Source organism: Parasteatoda tepidariorum, chromosome X1 (genome assembly GCF_043381705.1).
Source record: "Parasteatoda tepidariorum isolate YZ-2023 chromosome X1, CAS_Ptep_4.0, whole genome shotgun sequence".
Lineage (NCBI taxonomy): Eukaryota > Metazoa > Arthropoda > Arachnida > Araneae > Theridiidae > Parasteatoda > Parasteatoda tepidariorum.
This window is the reverse complement of record NC_092214.1, coordinates 33001098-33014328: the sequence shown is the minus strand read 5'-3', so window position 1 is coordinate 33014328 and position 13231 is coordinate 33001098. Positions and strand designations below refer to the sequence as shown.

Sequence of the window (13231 nt, the reverse complement as noted above, 5' to 3'; positions counted from 1 at the left end):
GCTTACATTCACGTAGCTTATAATAATCATGCATTCCAAATAATACTGTTATGTTTTCTCAAAAAAGTCAAGTTCCGAATACTGTCAGAGCATTTTTTAAAAGAAAGAAATCTGATGTTAAATCTTGTGCAATTACAAGAAAAAATCATTGATATAATGCAAAGATTTCAATTACAAATGAATGTAATTTAAAAATGTTTGTCTTTAAATCTATTCTTGTTTCAATTTTGCAAAACTTGAAACATTCTAACAATACTTTTTGAAATGGTCCTACCAGCACATATTTCGCTATTTCAAATACAGAGAAGTTGACATTTAGAAGAAAAATTTCATAATGAAGGAAATATATTTAACAAATATTGCTTTGTTCCTTTAAATAAAAAGAGTACAATATTTTAATAATAGCATTGAATAAAATATGATTCGAGTTTTATTTTTGAATTATATAAAAATATATTTAATTCATATTTATTATATTTTTATTCAAAAGATTTTCATTATTTATAGGAAAAAAATTACTTAATCATCGGTTTTTACATATCATATAATTTAATTTTTTTTATTTATAGTAAACGATAATGTTATAAAGATCTGTGATCAATTTTGTCCATTAGTCTTTATTAGTCATATTCTTCACAAAAATCATTAATATTTTTGAAATTTATAAACTTCTGTAAAATAAAGTTTATAAACTTGCGTCAAATAATCAGATTAGACAAAATATAGCACCTAGCTTTTAATCAATTAATGCTACATCATTGTTTTAAAAAAATCATTAAATAAGTCTGGAATTTATAAAACATCGAAATCTATGTTTTTGGATTGATAAATATGCCTCTAAACGTATTTTTTTATACATTTGATTATCTTTTTCGTAAAAATATGAAAGCATTAACCACAAAAATTAGTCATGTTTAGGAAAGTTTATACGTTATATGAGATAAATTAAGTTAACAAGCATTTTCAAGATTGTTTCTGGCATTTTTATGCACTAACCCTTTGACGCAGAATTTTTATTAAATATATTTTAATTTTTTTTCATTGTTTTGTATTAATTTAGGTCAAAATAGGTGAAAAATATTTTATTTAGCATTTCAAAATTTATGGTTATGAAATACAGCATGAAACACTGGTGTCTTTTTTCTGTGCTAAAGATTGAATCTTCCAAACACGGCTAATTTCTAAACAATAACTTTAAAAATTTTATACTTATTTGATCTAAGATCTATTTAGATCAAAGAGAAACAGTTCTTCATGATTAAATTTCTTTTAATTTACAAAATCAATCGTTGATAAATTTTTTAATGTGAAAAGAAAAGAAATTTTTCCCACCACTTGGTTTGGATTTTATATTTTAGTACAAAAATAATTCCGCTTTTCTAAAAGATTTTTACAGTAACTATTAGATTGCTTTTTCGAATTAAAAAGTACCAAAATATATTTTTGCTTGTAATTAAAATGTCAGAAAAAATGTATATAGAAATGACACCGGTGTCCCATCCGAGTCAAAGGGATGTAAAAAAAGTGTGTCAACCAGCTCTAATTTTAAGATTTTTTTTTTATATATATTTTTTATCCTTACCTCTTTTATAATTTTAAAAAGAAAAGTCAATATTTTTTTGAACCATTTTTCGAATAAAGGGGAGGAAGTTAAGGAAAATCACACGCCTGAAGCATCTGAACAAACATATTATATTTTTGATATTTAAAAATCAGACAGGTAAATTTTTTAATTTTCTTCCTTAAAGCTTTGATTGCTTTAAATAAATAAAAAAGGGAAAATAATCAGCCGTTTTAGCTGACTAAGAGCGTTATGTTTGTCTTTTTGCTCGTTTTACAGTAAAAGTGTTCATATGAATCTACTGCTTCAGTCCTTGCCTTAATCAATAATTCTGAGTGAATTTATAACATGCTTTTTATTTGCTTTAAATTACATTTCCTAGATATTGATCTTATCGTTTATAGAAATTGTCATAGTTTGTTTTCGTCATAGATAATAATATACTCTAGTATGCATTATGCTTTTGCATAATGCATACTAGAGTATATTAGAGTAAAAATTAAATACCTATTTCTTGATGAAACACTACAATAAAAAAATTCTAGAAAATGGATTAGTTTGTTGGAATTTTCACAAAAAGGAGAAGTGTTTTGTACATGATACGCATGCACGGAAATTATTTTTTAAAAAAAAATCATAATTTTGTTCTGAATCATATTTGGTGACGTAAGAAATAAGTCTGATTCGAATATTTTGTAAATTTAAACAGTTTCAAGCAATTTCTAAATCTCTTTTGTACGTTTTCAAAAAAAATTCTAAATGATATGCAAATTTTATTTTGCATCATGAAACAAAATTTAATAACATAGGTAATACATTTCAATGATTATTTAGACAGCAAATTGCGATAATGTAATAGAAGAAAACATGTGAAATAAAACATACTTCAAAAGGGGATCAATGATCCTCTATGATGAGGCATCGTTTTCAATAAAGTTTTTTTAATAGTGCAAAATTCCTGACCATTCAGATAATCTTTCCAAAATTTAATTTAGAAAATTGCTCAAAACTATTTAAATTTTCAAGGTATTCAAGCCGGATTTTTTTCATAAGTTATCGAATACGACTCAGAAGAAAAATTTGAAGAAAAAAATTTTAAAGGTTTTCGCGCATGCAAATTTTAAAAGGATTGTTAATTAAAAAATCCTTCGCATTTTTTTAAAAATATTTCTACAATTGTTGTAAGAAAACGTTTGAAAAAAAAAGCTTAAAAATGCCGATATCTTCATAAATATTTAAACTAGGTATATTTAATTTTGTGCATCCATTTCATATGATGTCCAAAGTAATTGATACAAGTTACAAGCAACTTGCTATATTTTTGGGAGTAGGATTTTTAAAAAAGACTCTTTTTTGCTCATAATTTATTGCCGGTTCTACAAAACTCTAAAAACTTGAAACTTTCTAGATACTTATAAGAAATCGCATGACTTAAAGGTTTTTAAAATTATAAAATATTTCTTCGAGTACTTCTAGAGAAATTTGAAAAAATCTCGAAAACCTAAAATGTCGCTTCCATTACTGTAAGGGAGCATAAATGTCAAATACATCTCTAATTAATAAATAGGAAATCTGGTTAGTTTTATCTCTAAGTGAATTATATTTAACTGTATATTTTGTTTAAATTAAGAATAATAATTCACTATATTGAATTATTAAAGAATAATAATTCACTATACTGACTCTTAGAAGTTTGAAGGTTGCTTTTAACAGGTAAAAAAAATTTTTTTGATGAAAAAAATAAATATTTTTATTTCTTTTTTACTTTCGAAGAATTTAATATTTATTACGTTTAATAACTTGTTATTATAGCATTAACAAAACTGTAAAAAATATTTCGCTGTTATATTTAATTGTTCATTAGTTATTATATTTAATAGCGTGTTAATAGATCATGAAGGATCTTTTTATCATATTATGGATTATGCGAATTATATGGAAGTCTAACTATCCATCAGATTGGCAGGCACAGGAGTGAAGTTACTTGGTGCCAGTTTAGAATCTGTCTTAAAAAAAAAAATTTCCAGTAGAAGAGAAATGCAAATAAGTGCGATGCAACAATCAAAAAATTTAACTTATTTTTCCTGATTTTGAAAATATAACCATAAATTATCAAATCCTTCATTAATGCATAGTGCTGATCCATTAATCTTAAAAACTTTAAAAAAAAAATTAAATAAATTGCGTAAAAAAGGTAAAATTTGGCAGCTTTATATGACGTGGGTAGTAAAAAGTTGCGTAGCTCCATATTTATAAGGTTCTACTCTCAATTTTGCTAATACGTTGTTCCATGTGTTTGGTTTACCTAATATTCTGAGAGGAGAGATTTAGGTAAATAGCTGATCTATTTTCAGGCTCTGAAAACGTGCTCAAAGATTAATTGGTAGGAGAGGTACCTTTTCGGAGAAAAATTCCTAGCTGACAGTAGGATCGTACAAAAAATTTTTAAGAGTACCTAAAAAATGTCTCTTTCTTTTTTTCTTTTTTCATTTCGAATGTTTTCCCAATTTCATTAGCAAATGTAAAATATAAATTTTCGAATCAAAATACATTATAATATGCGCACTACTTTCGATTGCTTAGTTACAAAAAAAACCAAGACTTCGTTTTATATTAGTTAAATATGGTTTTATTAAATAATGGTATAACATAACAATTGTATAAATAAAAAATGGTAAAAATGTTTTCTTTTTATTTTCAAAAATTAAAATAAAATATTTATAATAATAAATAGCCACACCTCCTGTAAATTAAGGCCATGAAATTATAAATTTAAACAAACTCAGTCATGCAGATATAGTTTTAATCGATTAATATTTTTCTTAAGTAATAAATGTAAAATTTCCTAAAAAATATCTATATCCAAATAATTTTTTCAAAACAAAAACATTTTCTAAATAAAAAAAAAATCTGCTTATAAATTTAATATATTAATAAATTTAGTAAAAACTAATTTAATTTCTTGATCCAACAAATTTTTTGTATAAGTAAAAGTAAACATTGACGTTTGTAGTTAAATTAGCTCTGAAATTATTTTTAAAAAAAGAAAACATTTTATTTTAAAGCATTAAAATTAATCAATTAATTAATTATAGAGCAATTTTTTTATTTAAAATTCTACAGTCAAGAAAATTTAGTTTTAGTCAGTTAATATTTTTCCTAAATAATAAATATACAATAAAAAATTTCCTAACTAAATATATATATCCAAATAATTTTTCCTAAATAATAAAATACTTTCCTAACTAATATAAAACTATTTTTCTACTTGTAAATTTTATGTATTTGATTTGCAAAGTTTATTAAAAGATAATTAAATTTTTGATAAGTACAAATTAAAATTTCCGATTACGTTCGGCTCGAAATTTCTGTGAAAAAAATGTCATTTAAAACCGTCCAAATAAATTGATAAATAAATTGCAGAGCTACTTGTTTACTTATAATTATAAAATATAGAGCGAAAATAAAACCCAATTTGTTCACAAAATATTGGCGGGAAAATAATATGCCAAATCCAAATCACGTGCTTTATGGAAAGAGCAGTAAAAAGTCTCAGATACTAATATAATGTTAGAAAATGCTCTCAAATATGCAACGCCATTATAATATATAAACTTAAATAAAAATATGAAAAAATAAATAGCAATTTTACTAGTTAAAAAGTTAATAAATTCATTTTAAAGCGGCTCATGATAACATACGAATTACAATAAAATGTCTAGAGAGTAAAAGAACAAAAATCATGCTTGAAATGTAAAAGGTTCTTCCTTCTTAATTATTTATCCATCTCCAAAAGCACAGCAGTGTGTGACCATTTTTTTTTTTTTTTTAAGTAGAATTTTATATTTTTAAACGGAACTCAGCAATCCACTTAATTCACCACCACGCCCTTAATCAGTATTTCATAGTTATGTATAATTCAATGTTTTTATTCTCGGTTGGGCATGTAAAAGTAAAAAATACTTTGCGTTATCAGAATTTTTACTTAGGCATGTCTGTCAAGTAATATAATTTTTAGCACCTAAAGTCATTATCACTTTTTTTAAATACATTAAAAAAATTAAACTTCGAAAAATATTAACGATTTTAAGCTTCTTTTTTCAAAAATATTTTGTTATTCAAAGGAAAGTCAAGGCCAGATATTCTAACTTTACCATTCAAGATTCCTGCACTTTTATCAGGGTTTTCTAAATTGTTATCAATAAATTTAATTATGGTGCAATTACTTAGCAATATATATTTCTTAAGCTTTCAATAAAGTAGTACATTTTTTAATATACATTTTTGATTATTAGCACTTATAAGACAGATCACGTGCAAAAGATTTGTTCTTAATTACATAATTTTAAAGTCTAAGAAACGTATTTCATTCTTAATTACATTTTCTAGAGGAATGTTGGATAATTTCCTTTACCAATTTGGTAAAATGGGGAGAGTGCTACCTTACCTAATGTAAATATTTGAAATTCAAAATTCGTGGGGAAATTAAAACTGCATGTAATGTTATATAAGCTTGTGAATTTTCTGTTTATCACTAGCTCATGGCGCCATCTAACAAATAAATTTTTAAACTAGTGATAATTTGCATTTTTTTAAAAATATATTGGAAAGTTTAGCAATTAAAATATTGTTTGCTAAATCTGTTTTGACGGCGGAAGTTTTGTAATTTTCTGTGTGACATAAATTAGTGTAGAAATACTTAACGTCCTGATGTAAGAAAAACAAAATTAGAAAAAAAAATTTAAGAAGTTACTACAGAAAGTAGAACAGGGCGCCATCTATATTTTATAAAAATATCTTATTTGAAAAAATAAATCTTTCTGTAATCGTTATGTATTAAAAATAGAATAGAGTATTTTAAGAGTTGTACTAAATATATCGTTATTTAGATTCTTACATATATTCGTTATTTTCTAAAAAATAAACCGACACAATCATTTGTGTACAGCTCCAAATACAGGATAACCGAGACTTTTTTTTTTTAAAGAAAAATGGTGATTAATTTTTTTAAAGACATTTGAAAAAGTTAGCTCGTATTTTAGTTTTTAATTTAAAAAAAAATCCTCATCTTTTAATTATTCTTGCTGCAATATAATCAAATTGATAACATTTTTGCTTTTAATAGGTATGAACAATTTAAAGTATAAACGTTTTCTTAAATTTATCTTGCTCTAAATAATTAAAATTTTGCCCACAGAGTTAAAGAATCAATATTCAATATCCACCCCTCTTAAACGGAGTTCTAGCAGGTTACGTAAAAAACTTCATAAATTTTCGTCAATATTTTAACCAAGACTTAAAGCATCATAGTAAAAGAGACGTTTAAAACATCGCATAGTAGATAAATTTCAGACTTAAATCTATATTTTTGATTTAGTCATATTTAGTGATGGTGGGTTTTTCAGCTCAATTATTATTTCTTTTTAAAAATCACTTCTTTCTATTTCTGTAAAATACCACACTTTCCTGTATTTATAAGAAATTATTTTGAAAAATCCACTGTGCAAGGGAAATTTTATGTAGGCAATTCCCAATGCATGTACACTGGTTCCCCATTGATTGCTAAATGGAGATCACAGCAACTAATATAGAGAATAAGGACTTTTTACTTTTCTGGAGAGGAGAGAGGGGGGGGGGAGGATTTTGCTAAGAAGCAGGCTTATAAATCGCAACTCGCGGCGCTCGCAACTTCGGAATATCGGAAGTATTAATTTCTGCCATCTAAGCTATTGATAAACATTGCGCGTAGCGTAATCAGTGTTGACTATTAAAATATAATTAAATTTTAATTATGATTTTTTTTTATTTCAGAAAACCAATATACGATTTTGCATATTGCTTAAAAATGTTCGTTATATTGCTTGTAAGATATTGCTCAGTGAACGTTTAAAATTCTGAGATCACTCAAATTACGCAACCAAAGAAGAATATTTGGTTATTCAAATATAGTTATTTGTCTTAAAGACATCTTTTTTCATTGTAACTAAAGTTTAAATGCTTATTTTAACTATAAATTACAAAATCTAAAGAATAGTACTGTGAGCATTTAACGAAACAAATACGAGACTAAAACCTTTTAAATTTTAATAGCATTCTATTGTCCTTTTATAATCATTCAGGAATGGCAAGTTTCTTCCGCAAAGGAAGACACCACCAAGAAAGAAAAAGATTTTTGTCAACCTTGGTAGGAAGAAATGGAAGCAACCCATTTTAATAAGGAATATTAAGTAATAAATTAAAGTTTTGAACGATTTGTAATTGCTATCTTACTAAAATATCAGTATTTACAAGTCTTTAAATAAATTAATTTTCAAAAAGTGAAACGAAAAAAGAAAAAACTGGAACAAAAATAAATTTATATATATATATATATATACATAATTTGCTGGGGGAAATTCCAAATTCAGTCCCTGGTTTCTATTATCTGGAATAATTAAGAGAAGCAAAAGCGGATCAAAGTTCCCCTAGCTGCACCCCTAGTTGGACCAATATTCATTAATCTTTACTCAATAAGGCAATAAGGGACCAATATTTTTCCGATATTGGCCCTATATAGAATTGTTAGATTAACCTAATATTTTATATCCATTATTCTGCCAACATTGGCCCCATATAGAATTGTCCATTTCTCCGATATAGAATTGTAATGGATGCTTGACCACGTAAAGCTACTAATGTTCGTAAGTTACTAATGGGTTTACGACTACTAATGTTCAACTCCGTAGCCTTGTAAGTTTGAACCCAATCCAGAAGACAAGGTAACTCCTGGATCAAGTATTGGGAGAAATTTGCCTTCGTGGCTGACTTTTTGATGGAACTTACCCGCATTTGCGTTACATGAAGAGGAAAACCACTAGAACCTCCCACGGTTAGCCTGACGGCAACGAGACTCTAACCCATGATCCGTCTACCACTGAGAATATTTCACGTCAGCACTGTGGTCAGTGCAAGCCGGATGCGGAATTAGTATCGATTAGCCTTCGCCGGGATCGAACCCCGGTTCACCTCATTGGGAGGCGAACGCTCTTTCCCCATAGCCATCGCGGCTCTCAGCACGGACATTGGAGTAATCTTAATGATTTTAGGATCTGAAATGCAGAAGTTTTAGATTAAAACGTTTTAGTTTCAAAGAATTATTGCCCAATAAAATTTACATTTGAAAAGGAAAATAATATCAGCTAAAATGTTTTAGTAAGTTTTTCTTACTTAGAATCCATAAAATTCCGATTTTCTTGGCGGAGATTCGTAGTAAGACTTATTATCGAGAGTAATTATTCCGCAAAATTTTAAAATTAGTTATAGCTTTAAAGAAATGCTACCCAATGACTATTTTATGTTTTTCTCCTTCGAAATGTGTCGCAATTTCTATAAAACTTATTTAGTAAATTAATATCATTTCTTATAGAATCATTAAATTTAAGAGTATTGAGGAATACATTTAGAATGTTATTTAAATTACAGAACCAGTCATACAGGCAATTTCTACTGGTATAAAATGTTTTGACCTATCAAACAAACTGATTTTACCTATACGGCCACTAGATGGCGTAGATATAGAGTAACAATTAGTGAATAAACCTGTGATGCCAAAGTTCACTGTGACGTTCCAGACTAACATAGGGCAGCTTGTTTGAAGAAAAATTTCCCCTAAGCATCGCAAGTTTTCCCTCGAGTGTAAACTATGAAAGAATATTCAGAACCGCGACGCTTTGATCATGTAATTTTTAAAAAAAATAATAAAAATATGTTTCTTTTAAAATAATTTATTTTTCTTTTTTTTGTAAACAGATTTAACTAATGAAGGGCAAACGAAATTTTCGTATTTTACTTCAGCATTTAAACTACCTTAAAATTTTAAAAATAAATTTAAAGCGATAAGTGGTTTTTATAAAAGTAATTTCTGTTTTAAAAAATAATCTGATTGATTGGCCATTTGATCATTTTTAAAAAATTACTTTTGATTCAATAAGTTTAAGTCATTTGTTTTATTTCGTTTAACTTATTGATTCATTTCGCCCAACTCAATTTTAGGAGACCAAAGTTGTTGAAACCAGTGTCTGGCATAACTTCTTTGGGAGCAAGTTTAAAAACAAATTGAATTAATTACTGACCAAATATACTCTAATACTTTATAAGCTGGAAATAATTGTTATTACACTCTACAAAAATTGTTGAGATCATAGATATGCAAACATTAAATTTACATTTTTTATTATATAGGTATAATTCCACAAATTCTGTTATGGATCCGAGACATGGACAATAGCTAAAAGAAATTCCGATCTTTTAAGAATAGGAAAAATGGAAAATTCTGCAGAAGTTTTTCGGCACAATATGTGAGGATATACATTAGAGGATCAGAACAAATAAAGTAATTTACAGTAAATCTATAACGAGGGGCAAGATCTAGAGCAAGACCTCACCTAGAACTAGATGGATTAAAGAAAAGGTAGAAGAGGACGATATTAAAACTCAACAGTTCTTTTTACTAGATTATCACGGGACCTATAAAGTTATAACAGTGGTACTAAATTTTTCAGAACCACTTAGTTATTAAATTTTGGTTGAACATTGAAAAGGAGGATTTTTTGTTGTGTCCCTGTTCTTAAACACGCATTTTGAGCTGTGTACATTTTCTTCATCACGCAGTTTAGAATGTGTCCATTTTCTTAATCACACAGTTTTGAATGTGTCCATTTTTTTAATCAAGCAGTTTTGGGTGAGTTCATTTTCTTAATCACACGTTTTGAGCTGTGTCCATTTTCTAAAACATACATTTCGAGTTGCTTCCATTTCCTTAAACTCGCATTTCGATTTGATAACATCAGCACATCTTTGCATGCATGGCATTAGGAAACTTGACATTACATACAGTTCAATATTTTTGAATTAATTCAGTTACACATACTTACAAACCAAATGTTCCTATAAATGTCCTTAAAAGTTTTTCAGTAAAATCAACTCACAAAGTAAGTCAGTTTTACTATTTTATTAATTCAATTCAATGTTAAAATATACCGTAATAGTATTGTTCATTTCCTAAAAATAATTTCTCGGTCAAAATACATTCGAAAACACTCCAGGACAAATTTGACTAATTTCAGTATTCAGTACTATACAACATAGACAAGAGATCAAGTTACAAAGATTTAACTGTTTTATAATATAGATAAAATTATGTTCTTGAGATAATCGAGGTCAATTTGGACCGGTGGTCAACTTAGGGTTGACAACTTTACAGATTTCACAGTATTGAAGAAGTGCTGCCAAAATCCTTGCCTCTGAGTTTATTCCAGTTTTTTCTAACAAGGTTCACAGTGTGCATATTAAGTGTATTATAATGACCATCCTTAATATATATTTTTAGAAAATTCTTGTCAAATATAAACTATGAAAAGATACAGCTCATTGGTCGTAAATTAATATTTACTCGGAGATTTTTTGCAACGCAATAGAATTCCAACGAATCACTATTGAGAAAAGCGGGGCAGCAAAAAATCAAAACTTGTAAGATTGTTGGCAGAGACAGAGATAAAATGAAAATAAATTATCAGAAACTCCTTCAAATATCCCCAGGCAACCGAACTTGTTTTAATATTGCTTTTTTTCTTTTTTTTTTACTTGATAGAATTTGATATTGACTTTTTCGTTTAAATTGTACTTTGCGCCCCCTTAATACATAAACTCATTTTTATTTATTTTTTTCCTTTGTGACAAAGATCCTAAATTAATAAATATAATTGTTGATCGTCATGAAATATCTTGCAAATGAGCCAAATATAACACTAATATTTCGAGCGGAAGATATCTAGAAATTACATTTTGAACAGGAGATATATTTGGGGAATATATTTTCGATGATTTGTAAAATTTTAATTCTAGAATATTGAGAAACAAAGGCATCTATCAGTTTTTTTTTTAACCTTCTTCCTTTTTGAAGAAAAGATGTACTTATTTGTGTTTCTTTCACGCAAAATGCTGAATGCATATTATATATAGGTCACATTTCAATCATTGTGAGCTATTCAGATTTAATCGGGAACTATTACAACTTGCAGGAGAAATATTTATCAATAACATAAATACTTTTCAATTATTAAGTTTCTGGCAGTTGTATCGAAAAGTTATTTAAATTTCAAATCTCTATTATTACAGTTTTTATCAAATCAGATAAGTTATTTTACCAAATAATTTAACCAAATTTGTTGATAAAAAAACCTTTTCAGTTGATTGCTATTTCACCCAAAAATTTGGAAGTTGAAGACATTAAAATATGTTTGAATAATTTTCGTTTCGATTAATTTTCTTTCATTCCCGTCACCTTCAACGATCAAACATATTTTGTTTTTTTTTAACCCCGCTTTGCTCAATAGTGATTCATCTGATATTAAAAATAAATCGTGTTTTGTTTTCTAATTTAAAGATACATTTGTGTTGATGAGATATTTTTAAGATTTTGGTTCCACAAAGATTCAAAAAATGCATGTTAAGGGACACGGGCAATGGTTAGAGGCCACCTTGTGTTTACACACATAACGAAGAAAACAAATATCCGGTTTACAATGTAAGAAATTCTGGATCGAATTACGGTAAAAGATACTGGTACCCTGAGTGTAACGTAAAGTTCATTTTTACCGTAATTTTTACAGTAATGTTCATTAAATTACAGTTCAGTGACTTTATAGTAAATATTACTGTATAAAAATTACGTTACAACATATTTTTTTCTCATTAAAACCTTACTGTAAAATGGAATTTACTGTCAAAAGTACTGACACCTTAAGTGCTGTTACTTCTTAACATAATTTGATTCGGAACTCAAAATGCATAAAAAATTACAAGTTGCAAGTCAAATGTATTTTCTACACCTCGTTAAGCCAAAGAGACGCATTATTTGTAAAGTATAACAAATATTTGTGAACAAAGTAAAAAAAAAAAAAAGAAACTTGGATAAATTTAGAAAAACTTGGTAATTGTATGCAATTATAAATGTCCTTTATTTCAAAACAGTTGTGTAACTTAAAGAAAGAGATAATTTTTTATTGTAATTTATTAGTTTATAACAATTTTTTAAAAGAAGGTATCAATTTATTTAAACCGACTGAAATTATCTTGTAAAACAATTATGAATAATCCATTAATTATTTTTCTTTTTTTTCTATTTCAATATTTTTTTTTTCTATTTCAATATTTGTTTTTTTTTTTTCTATTTCAATATTTGTCTTTTTTTTCTATTTCAATATTTGTTTTTTTTTTCTATTTCAATATTTTTTTTTCTATTTCAATATATGAATGTTTTAGATCAAAATTGAAGAGGGGAAAGCACGTAATAATGTAAGAATTGATTCATATAAGCCTATAAGCTTGGTAGGAGGAAATAAACAGAAAACAAAGTTATTTGGATTGAGATCAATGTCTTTTTCCTAATCCAGGGGCTTGGTTCTTTTAGACAGTCTTGATAAATAATAGGAAATAGTTGAAGATAGTATGAGATGCGGGTTTAATAACAAATCAGCCCATCATGTGTTCTTATCAAAAGAGAAAGAAGGTTACATAGAACTATTATTTTTTGAAGATAAGAGTCTGGTTAGCGTCATGATAAGCAGAAGAAATAAACATATATTTTAAATCATAATTACACAAATAGGTTGGTACATGCTAGTACGTATG

General features: G+C 27.0%; 1 protein-coding gene across 2 annotated transcripts in view; it reads right to left on the bottom strand.

The window, feature by feature from the left end:
* Nucleotides 1–13231, bottom strand: part of LOC107445928 (uncharacterized) — a 258022-nt gene that overhangs the window by 123603 nt on the left and 121188 nt on the right. The gene's annotated exons all lie outside the window — the stretch shown is intronic.